At 37.6% G+C, this 21,426-nt stretch overlaps 1 protein-coding gene across 3 annotated transcripts in view; it reads left to right on the top strand.

Moving 5' to 3' along the window:
- Positions 1-21,426, top strand: part of LOC129751958 (neurotactin) — a 130,120-nt gene that overhangs the window by 50,638 nt on the left and 58,056 nt on the right. For 2 of the 3 annotated variants that reach the window (XM_055747753.1, XM_055747754.1), the window contains 2 exons: positions 5,088-5,114; positions 20,112-20,259. The gene's annotated coding sequence lies outside the window, so the exon portion shown is untranslated. The remainder of the gene's footprint in view (positions 1-5,087; positions 5,115-20,111; positions 20,260-21,426) is intronic. The other variant, XM_055747755.1, reaches the window with a different exon arrangement.

Here is a 21,426-nt window from a genome sequence, read left to right as displayed (position 1 = left end):
TTGTGAAATATTAAAACGCAATCATGAACATCAACTTGATGATGATGATTATCGAGCTATCGAGAAGTTAGAAATGTTGTATTCAAATTTAAAGGTGATGACAGAACTGAGAATGTTTTTGGTCCTTCGAGCCAGATAAAATTATAAGCCGATCTATTAAGTCTACTCCTTTTTTAATACCTGATGACATCATCATGCGGTCCTTCGAACCGGATAAAAAAAATACAATTCGTTTGTTCGTTCGAATGTCATGTAGAAAACTCAAGTGAAAATGCTAACCCTTATATTCCCGACATAACTATGACAGCAGATCTTTTTACAATAGTTGTTTTGAACGTATTTATTTGTTAAAAACCTGAGCCATTTTCACCTGGCCTCCTTACTAACCTTAAGAAGTCAGCTAGATCAAAGGCAATTCGGCCAAACGGTTTGTCGTAGACCTTCGACCATTACATTCTTCTGCAAGGAAGGAAACAAAAAAAGTGCAACGTTGCACTTTCTCGTATTTTTCCCGGTTTAGGCACTTTGCAGCGAGTCAAGTCAAGTCGCATAAATATCATTACAAACGTTGTCGTCGTGCCCTGCCCTGTTCTAGTGATATTTTTAACCCCCGCATTCGAACGATGCATAAGTGAGTAAAGTTAAATGCTGGCGATACCCTCCTGTTGTCGTTGGGGGGAAACTACGCTCCAGAATGCTTGGCGCTTTCTTTATGGCACTGAAAACGATCCAGTAAGGTAGTTGATTCTTTTTTTGTGAATTTCCAATACCAATCGTTTATGGTTTAATAATGTTTGTGAATTTTTTGGTCCTTCGAGCCGGATCAAAAATGTTTTTAAAAAAACATGATGAAAGTATATTTTTAATTCAAAACATGAGTGTTTTATATGTTTCGTGAATCATTGGTTCTTCGAGCCAGATAAAATAAAAATAAAATTTTGGATTTCAAACCAAATAACTATCATGTAAAAACTTAGTAAACGATCGAAATTTCATATTCAAGTCAGTTATTTGACTGTTTACCTTTTTTTTTGAATCGCTGGCGTTTGTGGACTGAAACCTGAAAATTATTCAACTGAAAGCGATCAAAGAAAAACAAGCTTCTTGAGGTATGTTTTCTTCTTCAAAAGCAAAAACACAACGACACTTTCCAATAGGAATGAAGAGGGGAGTGAAATACAGAACCGTCTGTTTGGGTTGACTGATTACCGGTAGTATTTTTTCCCCGATTCTTTATGAGCACGTGGATTACAAAAAAACTGCATTGCTCGCTTTCTACGGGCAAGTAACAATACCGGCACAATTTAAACTACACCAGAATGATTCAAATTAAATGGACTCGAAGAAGTTGGAGCCGAAACGAAGAAGTTACTCACTCGGGAAAGAAAAGTCATCGGAAGTGTGTCTAGTACGACCAGCCAGCACAGTAATAAGGAAATTCAATTTATTTGTGCCTTCTTCTATTGGAGAATTCTTATTCGTTCGAGATATATGAGTCAGTCACGAACCCCGATCTAAGAACTTCCGAAAGAAATAAGGCAGACAGGGAGGGGCAACAGATGAACGGAAGTTAATTGTCGAACCGAAAAAAGGAGAGGAGCAAGTTTCTTCTAACTGAGTTCCGGCTTTCCTTCTTTTGTTGACGGTCATGAATGAAGATGTTGTACGGGATTGGCAAAATTGCTGCTGGGCGCTGCCAAACAATTTAGAAAATTTTTGTTGATAGGTCATTCCAAAATTCATTTTCAAATTCTAAGATTCGAACCATCACTTGGATTCCTTTCGCAAAAAACAGTGATTGCACTTAATAGGGCCAACTGAACTGAAACTGAACTGAAACTGAACTGAAACTGAACTGAAACTGAACTGAAACTGAACTGAAACTGAACTGAAACTGAACTGAAACTGAACTGAAACTGAACTGAAACTGAACTGAAACTGAACTGAAACTGAACTGAAACTGAACTGAAACTGAACTGAAACTGAACTGAAACTGAACTGAAACTGAACTGAAACTGAACTGAAACTGAACTGAAACTGAACTGAAACTGAACTGAAACTGAACTGAAACTGAACTGAAACTGAACTGAAACTGAACTGAAACTGAACTGAAACTGAACTGAAACTGAACTGAAACTGAACTGAAACTGAACTGAAACTGAACTGAAACTGAACTGAAACTGAACTGAAACTGAACTGAAACTGAACTGAAACTGAACTGAAACTGAACTGAAACTGAACTGAAACTGAACTGAAACTTAACTGAAACTGAACTGAAACTAAACTGAAACTGAACTGAAACTGAAACTGAACTGAAACTTTACTGAAACTGAACTGAAACTGAACTGAAACTGAACTGAAACTGAACTGAAACTGAACTGAAACTGAACTGAAACTGAACTGAAACTGAACTGAAACTGAACTGAAACTGAACTGAAACTGAACTGAAACTGAACTGAAACTGAACTGAAACTGAACTGAAACTGAACTGAAACTGAACTGAAACTGAACTGAAACTGAACTGAAACTGAACTGAAACTGAACTGAAACTGAACTGAAACTGAACTGAAACTGAACTGAAACTGAACTGAAACTGAACTGAAACTGAACTGAAACTGAACTGAAACTGAACTGAAACTGAACTGAAACTGAACTGAAACTGAACTGAAACTGAACTGAAACTGAACTGAAACTGAACTGAAACTGAACTGAAACTGAACTGAAACTGAACTGAAACTGAACTGAAACTGAACTGAAACTGAACTGAAACTGAACTGAAACTGAACTGAAACTGAACTGAAACTGAACTGAAACTGAACTGAAACTGAACTGAAACTGAACTGAAACTGAACTGAAACTGAACTGAAACTGAACTGAAACTGAACTGAAACTGAACTGAAACTGAACTGAAACTGAACTGAAACTGAACTGAAACTGAACTGAAACTGAACTGAAACTGAACTGAAACTGAACTGAAACTGAACTGAAACTGAACTGAAACTGAACTGAAACTGAACTGAAACTGAACTGAAACTGAACTGAAACTGAACTGAAACTGAACTGAAACTGAACTGAAACTGAACTGAAACTGAACTGAAACTGAACTGAAACTGAACTGAAACTGAACTGAAACTGAACTGAAACTGAACTGAAACTGAACTGAAACTGAACTGAAACTGAACTGAAACTGAACTGAAACTGAACTGAAACTGAACTGAAACTGAACTGAAACTGAACTGAAACTGGACTGAAACTGAACTGAAACTGAACTGAAACTGAACTGAAACTGAACTGAAACTGAACTGAAACTGAACTGAAACTGAACTGAAACTGAACTGAAACTGAACTGAAACTGAACTGAAACTGAACTGAAACTGAACTGAAACTGAACTGAAACTGAACTGAAACTGAACTGAAACTGAACTGAAACTGAACTGAAACTGAACTGAAACTGAACTGAAACTGAACTGAAACTGAACTGAAACTGAACTGAAACTGAACTGAAACTGAACTGAAACTGAACTGAAACTGAATTGAAACTGAACTGAAACTGAACTGAAACTGAACTGAAACTGAACTGAAACTGAACTGAAACTGAACTGAAACTGAACTGAAACTGAACTGAAACTGAACTGAAACTGAACTGAAACTGAACTGAAACTGAACTGAAACTGAACTGAAACTGAACTGAAACTGAACTGAAACTGAACTGAAACTGAACTGAAACTGAACTGAAACTGAACTGAAACTGAACTGAAACTGAACTGAAACTGAACTGAAACTGAACTGAAACTGGACTGAAACTGAACTGAAACTGAACTGAAACTGAAACATTTGTTTGAAAGGAGCTGGAGAAATCTCTCAACAATCTTCTTCCTTTTGGCGACCGTCAAAAATTGACTCCTTTGTTTTCAAAGCTCTGGTCTTTAAGTCAAAACACATTTATGTGTTTTCTTCCTTCAATCGACACACCCTAGCAGACCAACAGCCATAAATAAGTAAGTGCCAGACAGCTGGGCAGCAGCTTGAGAATGCCCGAACGAACGCTGCAGTTTCGCAGTTATTGAATCATTTTCGTGTTCGAATTGGGTGGGGGAGCAGTTGTTTCTGTTCTTAATGCTATTGGCAGATTCCCCACATTCCCCACAAATAGCGGTCACGTTTCCTCTTTTTTCTTTTCTTTTTTGGCTTTCTTAAAGTTTGTCTTAATGAATTCTCATGGGTACATACATATGTGTGAGCTGAAAAGAAAAAAAGGGGAAGTCCGGTAGAAATCGAATCTAATGGTTTGTTAAATCGAAAGCTAACTTCCGCTAGGTGAACGTGGGCGGAATACTTGGGGTATTCTCGCTCTGCATTTTTGCGATAAAGGGGAGTTAAAGTTGGGTAGAAACAATAAAAGAAAATGTCGGTGGGTCACTGATAGTATGTATCGATGCCTAGGTTCTGGATAAAAAAAATTCCAATAAAAGGGAAAAATGTCACTTTTTATCAGTTTTAAGAAGTTTTTTTGTCAGGCTCTGATCGATGGATTCAAACAATAATAAACATAACATGATCAGTGGAACAATATTTTGGAAGATCTCCAATGAAAAAACTCCACAATAAACATCAGCAAACATCAAATCGTATCAGAAATGATAAATTTAATCGTTTACAATGGTATTGCGAATCGCAATTCAAACTGCATTTTGAAAAGATCGTATAAAATGTCGTCTAAAGTCAGTTTAAATCGGATATGATGAAAAGTCCGCCACTTTGGTAGGTAAATGCTGTTTTTTTTAAACTATCATACGATTATTCTATAATGTATATGGAACGGATATCAAAACAGCATAAGAATATAGCTACAAGGATGTTTGCTGGGAAGCTCAAGCCCAAGCTTCAGAATTAGGGCTCAGATTTAGTAATTAAATTTTCATCGTACTTCAGAATCAGACATAACAACTGCAATAAATATAAAAACTTAATACACAAGTTTTTTTTTTCAAAAATTGCGTTATGCTCGATATGTGTTGAATTAGTTAAAAAAAAAATTTTTTTGCGTTTGGAACATGTTAACTAATTTTGTTTTTCTTTTTTTTCAGATTTTCCAGGGAAACATTGATCTAATTGTAAGTATAAACTTCCAATTCCTAAAAATCACATATGGCTCCAACACTTTCTCCTCGCTACGGCAATTTGCTCTTCCATAATTGTTGGGAGTGGCTGCAATTCATCAACGTCGGGCGCCTATCTCAATAGCAAATCTATCCATCGAGGCACCTTCATTGAAACATAACTTTGGGCACAAATGGGGTACTACACTTTGTATGAATTTGTCGGAATCCTGCCTTTCATACACCCATGATTCTAATAAAAAATCAACGCATGTAAAAAATTCCAAAAAAAACTAATTCATGACAATTTTATGGATAGATTGAATAAAAATTTGAGTCATGTCATTTTATTTGATCGAAATCATTTTTTTTTTTCAATTTTTTCACATTATTTTGATCTTTGAGTGCAACTTTTTAAAAGCGATCCTGCCTGGGGAAGTTACAAATAGAAATATTGTCGTTGAACATGCACTTTAGATTTCTTTTTTTCCAACCCGGGTTACCGAAGCTGAATCAGCGATGAAAATCAACCAGACTATTAGTCTGGAGGTGGAAAATATCCGCAAATGATTCCCGTGGTAGCTCCCAACTGTTTATTTGTTTGAAAAAAGGAAGAAAAAATAACCCTACTCGCTCTCGGCTGATGGTTATCTATCAGACGGCTGCACTCTTCCTTTGAGGTGATTCATTCATATAGCGGAGTGATTCGCTGGGAAGGTTTAATTTGTTGTCTGAGGAGTCTACATCCTGCTGGGTAAAAAGTTGCTGCAAATATCTGTTTGGAATCGAGTAGTGGGATGGTTAGATTTTGTCGCATTTTATTGCTAGACAAAAATACTACCGAAGAGTAGATATAGCTTCCTGTATCTATATATTATAGACAATCAAATATGTAACGCGAAACTATGACAAGTTGTATAAGGTAACTGGCAGTCAAAAATTCAGACCCTTAATCAAAAAGAAATTTTGCACTAGCAACTGACAACTATATGGCGACCGTTAAAATATTTAAATTTGAATTAAATTCATATGAAAATTCATAGGAGAACACTTAAGAGCTTTAAATGTGTGTTTAAATTTGTGTTGCTTTTCGAACCTACATTCTTTCAAAGATCTTTCACTTAAGCAAAGTAAGATGGGATAGTTTGATTTGCAAATGACGAAAATCGTGCTAGTACATATTTGTTTTCATTCGATATAGGCTAGTATAGGGTCTTCGATTATGTCTAAGCACGATTTAAAATGAACAGTATAAACACGATTTAGGAGAAAATTTATTTATTTTTTCACTTTTGCGATCTAAATTGTCTTCTTTATGCGTTGTTGCCAGCGACTGTATTTTCCAGTTCTCTTATTTGACAATATTACTCAATTCCCATCTAATTTTTAACCATCTTGATGCACTGCTGATTGCAGAGAGAACATGACGATGATTTTATCAATTGAAGCCCTCGGGGGAGCAAAATCACTTCAAAATTTACAAACATGGCGGGCTTTTTATCATATCCGATTTAAACTGACTACAGACGACATTTTATACAATCTTCTCACTATGCAGTTGGAATAGCGATTTGCAACACCATAGTAAACGACTAAAGTTATCATTTCTGATAAGATTTGATGTTCGCTGGGTGATTTGCTATTGTAATGATTTGGTCACTTTTTCCAGGCGTTTGCGAAGTTTTCGATAGAATTTGCAGGCATCACATGTTTTCTCAATTTCGATTTGATAAGGGCCCAAAAAAACTCAATCGAACTCGTCTGAGGACAATTTGACGGCAGATTCATCTCCTTCGGTACGATCTGGATTTTGTTGGATTTGTACCAAGGTGTCTTTTTAGGAGTAAACTGATGTCAAATTCAGCCAAAACAGTACTGAGTGGCCATGCTCTCGGATCATAGGGAGCAGGCGATGATTTAGGCACTTTTGCACGTAAATAAACATCTGTATGGCTAGCCAAACCATTGCATTTTCACCGATGTTTTCGGTAAAAATTTATGTCTCCGTCTCGTCAATACTTCGTTCATCCCAAACAGTGTAATACTGGTCACCCGGAAGCGTTCAGTTATCAAACCTGCAATAGGTTTCGTCGTCAATGATAACGCACACCGATTTTCCACACAGTAGTTGATCCTATAATTTGCGAGCTCTAGGTTTGACAGAAGCGGCTTATTTTTGACTCGACTTCGGTTTCTTCTGCTTCTATATGTCTTTAGATCCCATAGTACTTTGAAATAGACAAGGTAGGCTATTCCGCCCTCTTCAACTGTGTTGGTGAAAGGCTCCAAAAAATAGTTATGAGAATTGTTAGCAAATGTATGGAATTCATCTAAAAATCTTATTTTTCAAAGAATTTGTAAGCAATAAAATTATGAAAAAAATATGAGCTTATGCTTTTTAATACCATCAACTATATTTGGCTCTTTGAATTATTAAAAAGTTTTATTTGGTGGGTTTTTGCACCTCGAAAACAAAAATTTTGTTGATTTTTGTAATTTGATAGTCAGTTTTTGTGAAAATTTTCAAAGTAATCTCACAAAACGACTAATAGTCATCGAAATATTATGTACACGGCTTATTTCATGAAATCTTGGCTAAGAATGAAGGAATTTTTTCCCCTGATTTTATCATACATTCGGGGACGACGACGAAATTCTTTTTTTAATGTTCACAATTTATGTACAATACTAGGAAATTCAATACATACTTACCGTTTCATATGACCTCTGAGAATCAATCTTTGATTTCAAGAACTTTTCAGAAGAAACAATCGGCTAATAAAGTCAAAATTAATTATTTTGATTTCTATTCCATAGGGAACCAGTAATATTTCATAACTATTTTTGTTTGTAGTAGGAATGCCGTGTACATACACGGAGCTGCCAAAAGAGGTTAAGAGCAATGGCCTACCTGTTATATTTCAAAGTACTATGTTTAGATCCAACCTCACCTTGGTGCAATGGACAGTTCTGAGAGCGGATCCACATTTTTGGCCACATCCTCAACTGAGGCACTTTCCAGTCAAAAGTTTTGTCCACCGGATTCCACCAAGATTTTTTGCCAACGAAGCTGCTTCGCTCCGATTCGAATTTCAGACCGCTTCAATGCTTCCTTCTTAAATTTTCGCCAACTGACTCGGAGAAATGTTGAGGATAGTACACAACTTGTGCCCGATATTTTTGCGCTTTTCAGGTGAAATGCTTCTCATTTTCTCAAAAATTATGAAAACTGGAGCTCACGATTCACAGATTTTTAAACAACAACAACACTTAACAGAAATCAGCTGTTTTAAACGTCATCCGGAATGAGCAAGGTTGTATCAAAATCGTGATTCGACACAATAGGACACCCTATAGGCAAGGTTGCCGAAAAAAACTCTGTGTTTTTGCATAAAAAAAAATCTAACTTACTGTGATTTTACCCAAAACTTCTGTGATGGTTTTCTGTGATGGAAACAGCATAAACTCCTTTGAAAAGAAATGAGTTTTTTCCCGTTTCACTTGAAAAATCAATAAACATTACCAATCTTAGCGCGATTTTTTTAAAACAAAGTAAGAAATTTAAAATTTATGTGACAATAAATCGTATAGTTTTGGAAATACGTTCAAAATTTAAAATTCTGAATCAAAGCAATCGAAAGATTCCCTTTAATTCAACCAGATACCGGTATTTCGATAGCAACTTACTATCTTCTTCATTGAGCGTTTTCGATTGATCAATCGAAAACGCTCACTGAAGTAGATCGTAAGTTGCTATCGAAATACCGGTATCTGAACTTTTCTTTTACCCTGGTTGAATTAAAGGGAATCTATCGATTGCTTTGATTCAGTTGAATTATTCAACTAAGTAGGCTCACAACATATATTAAAGTTAAAAATAAAAGTCCCTGTTATATCTGTGACAATTTCCAAAATTCTGTGTTCTGTGACACCGATTCTGTGATGAAAATTTGCTCAACGTTCTGTGAAATTAAAGATTTTTTTATGATTTCGACAACCTTGCCTATTGGTCAATGTTTATCCTACAATCCCTTTGGAAAAAGGGTTTTTTTTTTGTAGAAGACGAAAATAGAGACTTTAAGTGTATTAGTATGAACTTTTCAAACAAGCCTCGATGTAATCTCAATTGGTTCATAACTAGGTATGTGACCACGTGAATTGATTTGTAGCTAACGAATTCGATGTTAGAAGTGTGTTATTACAGTAAAGCTTACACTGTACACTTGTGACATAGATTTTCGGCATCTTCAAACCAAATCCAAATATTCAAACACATGTTTAAGTGCAAATAGATTGTTCTAAACTGAATTTTAATCCTTCGAAACAAAGCAACTTCATCCGAGGGGTCGCAAGATGAAATCAAAAATAAACTTTATTTATACCGATAGTAATACTAGAAGCTTGTTCTAGTATACTTCCAACATTGATTTTTGTCATTGACAAACTTAGTCCTCGTATCATTTCTTATTGAAACTTTCAACATTTTGATAAGACAAACATCTGAAAATCGAATAGCGAATTGCCGTTCCCTGAAGCATATAAGTCATAACAAAGTTTTGAATTTCAACTCTTTTAAAACTATTTGCTCGTTTAGCTTCACCTAACAGCTACAGTAGGTACATTTTGTTGTTTTTTTCCTCCCAAAACCACCCCGTATTTGGATCACTTTAATGGACCAAGTTTTTCACTCTCCATAGTATTTTTTTCTTCTATACCCTTAGGGTATGAAAGAAAAGTTCCACTATTTTCCTACCCATTATTGGCGAAACAATTTTCTCTCCAGCTTAGCGTTGGGAAACACGCGTTCCTTATCCTACAAAACAGCTGAGTGTACAGAGTACATTCGTCGTTGTCGCTGTTATTTTTTTTCAACTTTCGTCGTACCAGGTTGTTGATAGTTCTCCATATTTATCTACCGGGAAAACTACAGGAGAACTCCCGCTTGGTCCTCACTCCCAACTTTTCACCCCAAATGGAGCAAGCAAAAACGAAGGCAGATAAAATAGTTTCCTCCTTTGGGCTTTCAACCGTTTTTTTCCTGCTGTCACTTTCTATGTTATCTTTTGCTACTCGCTACCGGACTAACAAACTAAAAATGGCACAACATAACATCACCCGGTAAAAGGTGGATGAATGGTGCAGAGCTTGTTTTGTTTTTTTCTCTTTCTTTCTGTTGCACTGGATATGTATGGAGACTTTCAGACACAAATTACGTTGTGAAAAGTGGAGACAAGCAAACAACACAAAATCACTCTCCAGATTAGGATCGAGCAGCACCCTCTGGCCTCTGTCAGCGGCGCGATGTTATGGATCTTTTCCTAAAAGTGTTCCTGTTTTTGCACTTCTCTGGGTTTGTTGACCCTCTAACCGAATATGTTATGCTAGGAAAGTCCTCTAAAGTAACTTTTTTGGTATCTAAATAAGTTGTACCTAGTGCAGCATATATTGTTAAAATTCTTACGATGGTAAATTTTGAGTAAAAGATCTCAGGAAACACGTCAAACAAACATTACACCATCTGTTATGCAAATTGATTATTTGAAATTCAGCGATTCCATAATAGCCAATAATATTCCGTCCAATCGGAAATTCAATTCGGAAGCATCGTTAAGGTAAATATTTGCGACCACCCGCCATTCGACAATCATCATCGATGCCATTATTCCATTGCCGGCTATCAATATGTTACGAATTTCTACCGTTTAATTCAACTCAAGCCAGTTATAGCGAATGAGACGTAAACGGCCAATCAAGCCCCCAGTTCATCTAATCACAAAAATCGGTGTGCTTCCGAACAGCAGCAGCCGCGAAATGGATTTCGACTCAACTTCCGCCTGCCAGGGGTGCTGTTTGATCAAGGGGAGTAAACAAAGTCCCATTTCCCCCCATTCATCTACCCAACCACCCACTCATAAATCGATTTGCGATTGGCATCATAGCATCTATACATAGGTAGCATGTTGGTTTCCATCTAAGCCTCAACCCCGTTTTTCCCACTCCCTGATTCGATTACCTGAGTTTGTTTACGATACCGGGAAATTATTTCTGCCATCAGCAAATTTTCAAGTTCTATGTCAGGTATGTACCTAATAGGTATGTCTGGAACGCTAGAGTGTGTTTCACCCTTCACAGCTGTTACTAGATTCGTGCAGTTTTTGCGTTTAAAGAGAACTGGCAGACCCATGTGACACGTTCAGCAATCGACACAACGCAACAGCTGCCCGATTGGACTAGCCTTAATATGATCTGGTTCACATAAACTATGAATATATTTTTTAAATAATTTTTTTTACAGCTGTCTAACTTAAAAATATTGGTAAATCAAAATTTTAACGAATGTTTCATGCTCCGTAGGTTTCTGAAATATTTGAATCTCTTTTTACTACATTAGAGTTTGTTAAGAAAATTTCAAAACCACACATAGAAATGTATTGTAACAATTGCCCAAATATATAGCAACTCAGCTAAATCCGAAATTCAGCATTTACTCCAAATATAAGTTCTCGATATTTCAACGTTATTGGGTTAAGATGTGAGCGCTGAGACGATTTCGCAGGAGTTGTCATCACAGCGCAAAAGCATTGCATATGACAATATAACACAAAAAATGTTTTCAAGTCCCTCTCTATCCCATCACCGGACAAAAAAGGGCGAAAAACCCAGTAAATTATTTGCTGCCTAGAGACTACTTGCTGAGAAAAGATAGCGGTTTTTTACATAGGCGAATCAAGCCGGAACTCAACTCAGCTTAGTGTTTTTTTTTTGTTTCGATTATACCCAAACAACCAAAAGTCACATATTAACTTACTTGAAAGTTACTTACTTGAAAGTTACATATTGGCTGACAAAGAGAATCAATTGCCCAATAGACTGAGTCGATTTGGGGTCATTTTTGAACTTCTCAAACCCTGGGCTCAAACCCAAGCTTCGTCTTGGTCTAAAACTCATCCATGATTTTTAGGAGAATTTGTAAGTAACGTTTACATGAGTAAATTTGAACTTTTGGGTTTGTATGGGAAAATTGAATATTTTGTACTGAAAAAATCAACATTGTTTTTATTTCTCCTGTGGAACCGAGCCAATGGACAGTGTTTGTGCCAATTTATAAAATTCCTAAGGGAAATTTTCCGCTGAACAACTTTGTCGAAGACCGTAACCTCGTATCTTATTAGGCAAAAAAGTTATTCACTCATTACTGAACATGAAAGATGCAATAGTGATTAATATGTATGTACGTTGTATGTGACTTATTTTGCCCAATTCCCATGAGTGAACTATATGTACTCATTAATGAACTTGAAAGTTGCAAAAGGGATTTATATGTACGTTGTAAGGAACTTAAGTCACATAAAGGACACGAATGTGCTTCAATCGGAATTTACTAAGTCACAAAAAGTGCATTGAGGTGCTTTCTTCCTGGCTGGCTGGCTGCCTGGTTGGGCGGGTGCGCCTGCAGGAATGCTACAGAAATCATTTACAGAATCACTTCGAGTTTTAGTTTCAGTTGGAACAACAATAAGGCTTGGTCTTGTGGTAGCGTGTTCGATTCTCACCCCGAAGGTCGGGATTCGATCCCCAAGCCGAGCAAGTTTCTTTTTCAATAAGTAATTTGATACTTGAGTGTCCATTCTGATGCGATATGTGTAAGAAATGTAGGAAAGAAGCAATCGAGCAGCAAATTGAACAAATCTCGCCAAACCGAAATTTGACGAGCTTGGAATCCTGCGCGTGGCAACATGGCGGCACAAGTAAGGTGATATAAACCGATGCCAAGGGTGCCATTTAGATAGAGATAGAATTTTTTGCTCATTTTACGATTTTTTGAAAGCTGAATTTAAAGGTCGCTGGAAGCTGAGGATCATTAAGACTTGATTTGGAACTTGGCATTCGCAACTTTATATCAACGTTGGCGGACAGTTATTGAAAAACTTATCCGGAAAAACTGTGTTCGATGTTTACTCTTCGGCTCTAACTCGCGGACATCGGCTCAGTTATCAACAAACAGCGGAAGAATACGTCCATACAGAACTCCATTAGTCATAATACCAGTTTCATTTAAGCACATTTAAGTGATAATTAGTCCCTACTAAACTTGTGCCACAGATCTGAGCTTACCAAGTGCTGGCACAGTTGACCTTAAATATAGGACACTTTGAAGACTTGTGATGCTATATGATGAAAATTGACAGTTTGGATAACCTTCAATCGGTTTTCAAAGACCAAATTAACTGATGTTTAAAAACCTGACTGATGTCTTAAATTGCCATAAGCGCTAATCAGGACTGCTATTGGAACTTGGGTCAATAACGTCACTCGACACATGGAATAAGCTCCATTGACGATTTCTTTATAAGCTTTGGAAATATATAGGTATATACTCATTTGGTTGAAAAAGACTGGCTTCAAACCTGGATTTTAGATATCAATAATCAATGCTGTTGCAAATGTTTCCATTCTACAGGACATAGTCCTCTGAGTCCAATGACCATTCAAGAAGTGCAAAAACTTACTCCAAAGCTCTTAGTTATTTCTACTACCTCTTCAGTGAAAATTGTTTTAAGCCGTCCACTTAATTGAGGCATGAGTTTAAATATTTGTGAGTTTAAAAACGATTATGGTTTTTCGAAAACTGGCCTCTTTAGAAGCAGATTTGTATGTTCTGAACGGCATAATAGATGACATTGCTTAAGACTTTTTCAACGACTTTTTCGATGATAGTTTTTGAAATTTTACACACTATCTGAAGATGTCACGTTAATGAAATAGTTTTTAAAGGCGATACGATATTCACATTTGCTAACATAACAGACCTCTCTGGTGTCTTTCGATGAGGTCAGTTGTGCAGCATTCTAGAATAGCGATATTATATATTTTTAAGAGTACATGTTATCCTTTTCGATTGAGAATTGAGTGTACTCTTCTTTTTGTGAAGTTCTAGGAAATGTCCTTTTTGTCGAAAGACATTTTAGAATAAAAAATAACTCAAGTTCTGCAAGTTAATGAAATTTTTGTAAGGCCCCTTGGAAAACAACGAAAGTGTTTTTTGGGAAGAATGACAGCTTGCAAATTAAATTCCTTGATAAAAAATAAGATAAAGAACAACTTACTTAAATATTCTGTAGTTTGCACAACAGATACTTGTTTCAAAACCTTGTACAAAAATGGAAAGCGCGGAAATCGACAATGATGAGATTCAATGAAACTTTACCTTATTTAACGGTATATAAGAAGAGCCGGTGTTTAAGACGCAACTACATTTTTGAACAGAATTTTATGATAAAAGTAAGAAATGTGCTTTAAATTTTAGACCATTGTTTAGGACGCTCTTGATCTTATGAATATACAGTGTTTCTCATTATTTTTTTTAAAAAGAAAATCTGTATGTAACCTTTTCGATATTGCAGGGTATAATTAAAAACCTGTAGGGATGAGATAAGGGATATACAGAAAATGAATAAAGTTTTTATCTAAATAGGTAAAAAAGAATGTAGGGATGAGACGACCCTACCTACCCTAGTCAAGAGCAAACCCCAATTGGGTCCACTACACCCAAAGAAGAGGTTGCAAAATTCCAATGCCGATCGGCGTTAACTCTGTGCCAAAAATGCGCTGAAAATTTTGATGTTCCATAGATAGACGATGTGATTGGAGAGCACTACTGGTGTTAAGACTCGAGCTTTCAAACAAATTGATGCATGATCACTACATTCAAGCGAAACAAGAAAAACATTTTATTTTCATCCTATTGGATAGTTTATCCCAAATTAAAATTAAAAAAAAAATAAAGTGAGAATCGAACCCAACGCAACATTCTCAATTCAACTTGCCAGTCCGATAACATAACCAGTGTACCAACTGAGTCAGTTAGCAAATGACGGTTTATTGTTATACTCTTTCTGCCACGCACGATCACCAAAAAATGAAAAAAAAAACGCCCTGCTTTGGACGTGGCCAAAATTTTTTTTCTTCCTTTGTTTTTGATGGAATTGCGAACGGGATGGGAATGGGATGGAAATGGGAAACGAGAAACTGTTTTCTATTTCCGAATGACATAGGAACGCACAGCTGCTTACTGCCAGACATCTTTGCCGGTGGTTGTTTGCCGAGGGTTGGAAACAAATATACTCACAGAGCTCTCGGTACATCGTTCGACGATATCCTTGCTAGCTGATTACTTCCATCCTGCTTTGTCTTGTGATGGGATATGTTTTATTTGAATTCTTTCAGACATATGCAATGCGGTTGCGCAATTCCAGCGATGGAAAGCTTGTTAGTGCCGGTCCGGCATAGAATCTTATGCCGATAATTCCACCTCCAATGAAGGTCATTATTGGTGTAAAGTCTGATTTGTGGGTGTACTGAAACTTTCGTCAGAAGGTTTGTTCGCTGAAGTTTGAAGCCAAAGGCTTGAGAATCTTTCGAGCTCGAGAGTTCAGTAAACTTTTAAAACCACTCAGAGCATGTGTGCTCAAAGTTGATTCCGAATGTTTTTCACGGGGAACAAAAATGTTGCTGTCCAATGATTCTTGTCGTTGAAGTTATAAAAAATCTCAAAGGACATTTTTTTTTTTCCTTGTAGGGGAGAGCCCACTGCGACCAGTAGTTGATCTATTGTGGTAATTACCCCGCGTTAATATATGCTATCAGGCTCACCTGCACTATGGGTTGACAGTTGGGTGACAGTTGATTGCTGACTAAGCATTTTATCCCAATCGGGTATGATATCAAAGATGTATGATATAACCTTCTTAGGGCTGATATGCAACCATATTTCTTGTGCGCTTATTAACTTTGCCCCAAGTACACGCTCTCTCCTATTTAGGAGGGCGCAGCAGTTGCATAGAAGATGCTCTGCAGTTTCTTTTTCGAGCCCGCAGAACCGGCAGTCATCGTTTTGAATAATGTTTATCCGTTTGAGATGTTGTTTTGTTGGACAATGTCCGGTCAAGAGACCTGTGTAAGTACTTAACTCATGCTTACTTAGGTTCAACATGTTTTTGGAGAGTCGTGCGCTTGGTTCAATGAATCTTTTTGCCTGAGCTGCTCCCTCTGCTGTTCTCCAATTGGAGACAATAGTAGTGCTTTCCCAGTTCTTGAGTTCCATATTCAAGGCACTCCTCGATACTCCACAGAAAGGTTCAGGTCCAATTAACAGGCCCTGAGATCCTTCCCTAGCTAGCTGGTCTGCTTCTTCGTTCCCTAGGATACCGCAGTGGCCTGGAACCCAGAATAAAAATACTCTGTTCCGTATGGCCAGGTTTCTTAGTGCAACAATACACTCCCATACTAGCTTGGAGTAACATGTAAACGTACTTAGTGCCCGGAGAGCGGCCTGGCTGTCAGAGAATATATAGATATTTGTGTATCTGTATCCTCTTTTCAAACAGGCTAAAGTGCATTCTAGAATTGCTTGAACTTCTGCTTGGAATACTGTTGGCCAGTTTCCCATCGGAATTGAGATCCTGAGTCTAGGTCCGAACACCCCTGCCCCAGTTCTATTATCCATTTTTGATCCATCAGTAAAGAATTTTATCGATCTGGAAGGAACCGCAGGTCCACCTGACTCCCACACGTCCCTATCGTTGATAGTTACATTGTATGGTATGTCTAGATTGAAAACGGGTTCCATCCAGTCATCGTTCTTTACAATAAGTGAGTTTATTTTAAATATCTTCAGGATTTTTAGGTGTCCTGTAAGATCCCCATCATAGAGAGTTTTGTTTTTGGAGAGTCTCAAGGCACTACGTTCTGCCTCTAACTCAATAAATTGATGTAGTGGCAGGATATTTAGTAGTGCATTCAGAGCCTCGTTTGATGTGCTTCGCATAGCGCCAGTTATAGCTAGGGTTGCTATTCTTTGAAGCTTCGCTAGTTTCTTCCGGGCCGTAGTTTGCACAGTTTTGGTCCACCACACTAAAGAAGCATACGAGATTTTGGGTCTTATTATAGCTGTAAATATCCAATGGATAATTTTCGGCCTTAGTCCCCATTTTTTCCCTACTCCTTTGAGGCAAACCCATAGAGCTATTGTAGCCTTGGCTATTACATGCTCTATCTGCGGATTCCATGATAGCTTTGAATCTAGTATGATGCCTAAATATTTCACCTGTGATTCGAAGTTTAGCACTTCCCCGTCTAATGTTAGTGGTTTTAGTGCAGTTTTTCGTCTCGTAGTGAATGCTATCACAGTAGTTTTGGAAGGGTTAATGTTCAGTCCCTCTTCCCTGCACCAGAATAGTGCGTAGTTAAGTGCAGATTGCATTCTGTTTGACAACACATTCTCATATTTTCCCCGAACTATTATTACTACGTCGTCTGCAAAGCCAATAACTTCGAAACCCATAGATACAAGTTTGTTTAGGAGGTCGTCCACGATCAATGAACACAACAACGGTGATAGAACCCCACCTTGGGGACATCCCTTTGTTGGAGTGGCTTTGATTGTAAGTCCTCCCAAACTTGCATAGATGGTTCTGTTTATAAGCATGCTACTAGTCCAGTTAACAATTGCCGAGTGGCATCCTCGTCTTTTCATAGCTATTTCGATTGAACTGTGAGATGCGTTGTCGAATGCCCCTTCAATGTCTAGAAAAGAAGCGAGTGCTATTTCTTTTGCCTCTAGGGTCTTTTCTAGTTTTTGTGTTAAAGTATGTAAGGCCGTGACCGTTGACATACCTTTTTTGTAAGCAAACTGAAAATTGTTCAGCTTACTTGAGCTAAGATACTGCGATTTAATGTGCTCGTCAAGTATCTTCTCCATTATTTTCAAGATAATGGATGTCAGACTGATAGGTCTGAATGCCTTTGGTTGGGTTTTATCTTTTTTCCCTGGTTTTGGGATGAAGATAACGCGCACCTTTCTCCACTGTGTGGGAATATGACAAAGTGTCATACTGGCTACGAACATCTCAACCAAGGCAGGTGTTACCATTTGTTTTGCTTGCTGTATTTGGATTGGTATAATCCTATCTTCACCAGCAGCTTTGAATGGCTCAAATGTACTGATTGCCCAGTTAACCATTGACGGTGTAAAGATTGCGCGCGATTTGCGGAGAGCTTCATCACGCCTGACATTCCGATTGGGTTGTTCAGCCGGAGTGTCCTTAATCTCTAAACCGATGGATTCTGGGAAAAGCGTACTCAGTAGTAATTGAAGGGTTTCTTTCGGGTCTGTAGTGAACTCCCCGTTGTTTTTCTTCAATTGACCTAGTCCATTTGAGTGTTCTTTAGATAGAACTTTCTGGAGCCTGGCAGCTTCTGGCGTAGATTGAACGGTTTCACACATGTGCCTCCAACTACTCCTTTTAGCTTTTCTAATGTGTTTCAAATGATGATTACTTACTCAGCTCGCTATGATAGAAACAAAGGACATTGGTTTGCCTCAATCGGATTTGTGCAAGAAAACCTGACTCTGGCATCTTAAATGCCCAGATTGTTCGGAATAAATTTGACCACGTCTGACGGGCTTCTACCCTTTTTTTCCTTGTAGGGGACAAACTCCTCGATACTACCCAGAAAGGTTCAGGTCAACAGGCGCCGAGATCCTTCCCTAGCTAGCTGTTCTGCTTCTTCGTTTCCTAGGATACCGCAGTTCTATTCTATATCTTGCCCCAGTTCCATTATCAATTTTTGACCCATTAGTAAAGAATTTTATCGATCCGGGAGAAATCCCAGGTCCACCTGACTCCCACACGTCCCTTTCATTGACAGTGACATTGTATGGTATGTCTAGGTTGAAAACGAGCTCCATCTAGTCATCATTCTTTACAATGAGTGAGTTTATTCTTAATTTCTTCAGGATTTTTAGATGTCCTGTAAGATCCCCCTCATAGAGAGTTTTGTTTTTTTTAGAGTCTCAAGTTATTACGTTCTGCCTCTAATTCTACTTGATGATGCTTTACTTTCGATTAAATCCACCATCATCGGTAACTTTAAAAGTGAAAGTCCATCAAAGAGAGTTCCCGGGGGGATGATTTGTGTACTGCACCTCAAAAGACAGCGTCCATTTATTAACCGACCGTGTGCTGCACGAGCGTGTTTACAACACCTCAACCATATAACCCTATGATTTACGACTTTGCTTAAGTCAATATATGGTTCTATTTACAAATAGAAGGAAAAAATATTACCAGGTAACCACTATATCGGGGCCTGTCTTTACGAGTTGCCACTGACTTGTAGTTTACCTGTTCAAAACGTTACGGAAAAGTAGTTAAAAACGCGATTCCGGGAAGAACCCGGAATGGGGTTTCTTCAATTGCAGTCCCTCACAAAGCAGCATAACAGAAAAGTTCAAAGAGGGAAAGAAGCAAAATATGACAGCAAAATTTTGTGTCCGTCCATTCCATACACAATAGGAGGCGGTTTTGGCGTGATGGTTTGAATTTTTTTCACCTGCTTCTGCTCCTCGTCTTGCTCATTCATCGTCACGAGTTCATAGTTTTTTTTTTGTGGGTCTTTGCCATAGGAAATTCAACCGTAAACGGTGGCACATGGTTTGAAATTCGGGAAATCTCTCCACGTGCCCAAACCAAACAGATGGTGTCTTAAAAACGCTCGTGTTCCAAATTTTTTTCATAAAGAGGTTTCCATTCCGTTTTCGTCGTTTCGTTATAATTTTTTTTCTATGCCAGAATTGTTTGCGTATAAAAGTTCAAACGCAAACCTCTAAGTGAGAATAATTGAAAAAAAAATCGTATTAAAAATCCGACATTAATCAAGTTGCTTACATATGTTTTGTCATAATTAAAAAACATATTTTTGAACATACCTGATGCGAAGTTTTATTACTCGAACAATACTGAACCATCCATTTTAAATTCAATGCTTTGAGCCAGCTTCTATCTCAAAGTTCAACGTCAATTCGAACCCGTTCATAAAAACAATCTCTCGAGAGCCATAAAACCAAACCATTAACTATTATAATTCAATCAACCACATAGTCTTAACCAGCCCAGTTTCTGGTCAGTAGATTAATTAATTCACAACTTCACCTCTCCGTTGCAATTTCAGATTTCAGAAGGAGGACCATCAAACAGCAAACGAGGACCACGCGAGACTAGGGTTTTGTTAGGAGTCTAGGGAAAATAGCTCCCCCTACCCAAAAATAACGATTCATAATTCATAGAAGCCGGTTAGAAGTAAACTAGAAAACAAGAAGGTAAGTCCAACGAGGAAAACGGTAAGCCGCGCGCCACGCCGTACTATTTTATTCGTTTTTAAACGAAATAGTAATTATTCCATTCATTTCATTCCACCCTCGATTTCCGCGTGTGGCTTTTTCAGAGGTTGTTTTTCGTACCGACATTTTTCTTCTCACTCACTTCCCCCCTTCAAGACTTCTCTCAATCAGCAAACGGAAACAATGGTTTGAACCATTTGAATGAAAGTAATGAGTTTTTCTAACCGTTTCTTTCAACTGTACGTAGGCCTACACTCTAAACTATACAGACGTTGATTGTGGTTTATTGTGTCTTCAACCGAATTTTCGGCCGCAGCACAGGTTTGATTTTAACGATTTTTCCTAGTAACTACAGTAAACGGTAGCAAAAATACCGAAAAATGTCGTTAAAAAATTTACCAAGTGACCAAACTTCCTGGTAAAAATGAAACTTTCGGGCTGTCTCAAACGTTTGAAAGTTGTACCTACCCTGTTTTATTCGGATTGCATGACGATGATGACGAGGAGCGTGTCTGAATGAGGCCTCCGCGTAATGAGGGCGAAGGGTTTACGAAAAAATAATGGGCTGAGAAAAACGACAAAAATCAAGCCAGAAAGAGCTAGCCGGGTGTAATTATTGTTCTAACGTCCGAATGAATGTCAACAGAGGGCAGCTGTTTTGCTTCACTGCTGGACACGCACAGGTTTTTTCAAACGATTTTTAGAAATCCGTTAGATGAGTAGGAATCATTTGGATCAAACAAGTAGGTTATATAAGACGTTTTAAATTCAGAATTCTGGTCGAATGAAAATGTATCACGTCGCACAGTGGGACAGACCAGACCAATTGAGAATCAAAACTCCATAACTTTTTTAAAATTAAGACAGACATTGGAAAAATCTAATTAGCATTTCTGGAACCAGCGTAGTGCTATTTTAAAAATCAATTTTAGGGTAAATTCGTCAGGGATATTCAAATTTTCCAAATGCTTCTGTTTATCTGTAGTGAATGAATTGCATCGAAACAACTATATAAACTGAGGTTACTTTGATCACCGGGGTATCTTTAATCAACAACATTTTTCCTCATGATCATCAGTATAGCTCCGAAAGTTTGCCTAACAACATAAATCTTAAGTTCAAATATCTGATTTTTTTCTACGTTTA

Source organism: Uranotaenia lowii, chromosome 3, assembly GCF_029784155.1.
Source record: "Uranotaenia lowii strain MFRU-FL chromosome 3, ASM2978415v1, whole genome shotgun sequence".
In the NCBI taxonomy this organism is placed as follows: domain Eukaryota; kingdom Metazoa; phylum Arthropoda; class Insecta; order Diptera; family Culicidae; genus Uranotaenia; species Uranotaenia lowii.
Note: the sequence above shows the minus strand (reverse complement) of the source record. Positions and strands in the feature narration are given on the sequence as shown.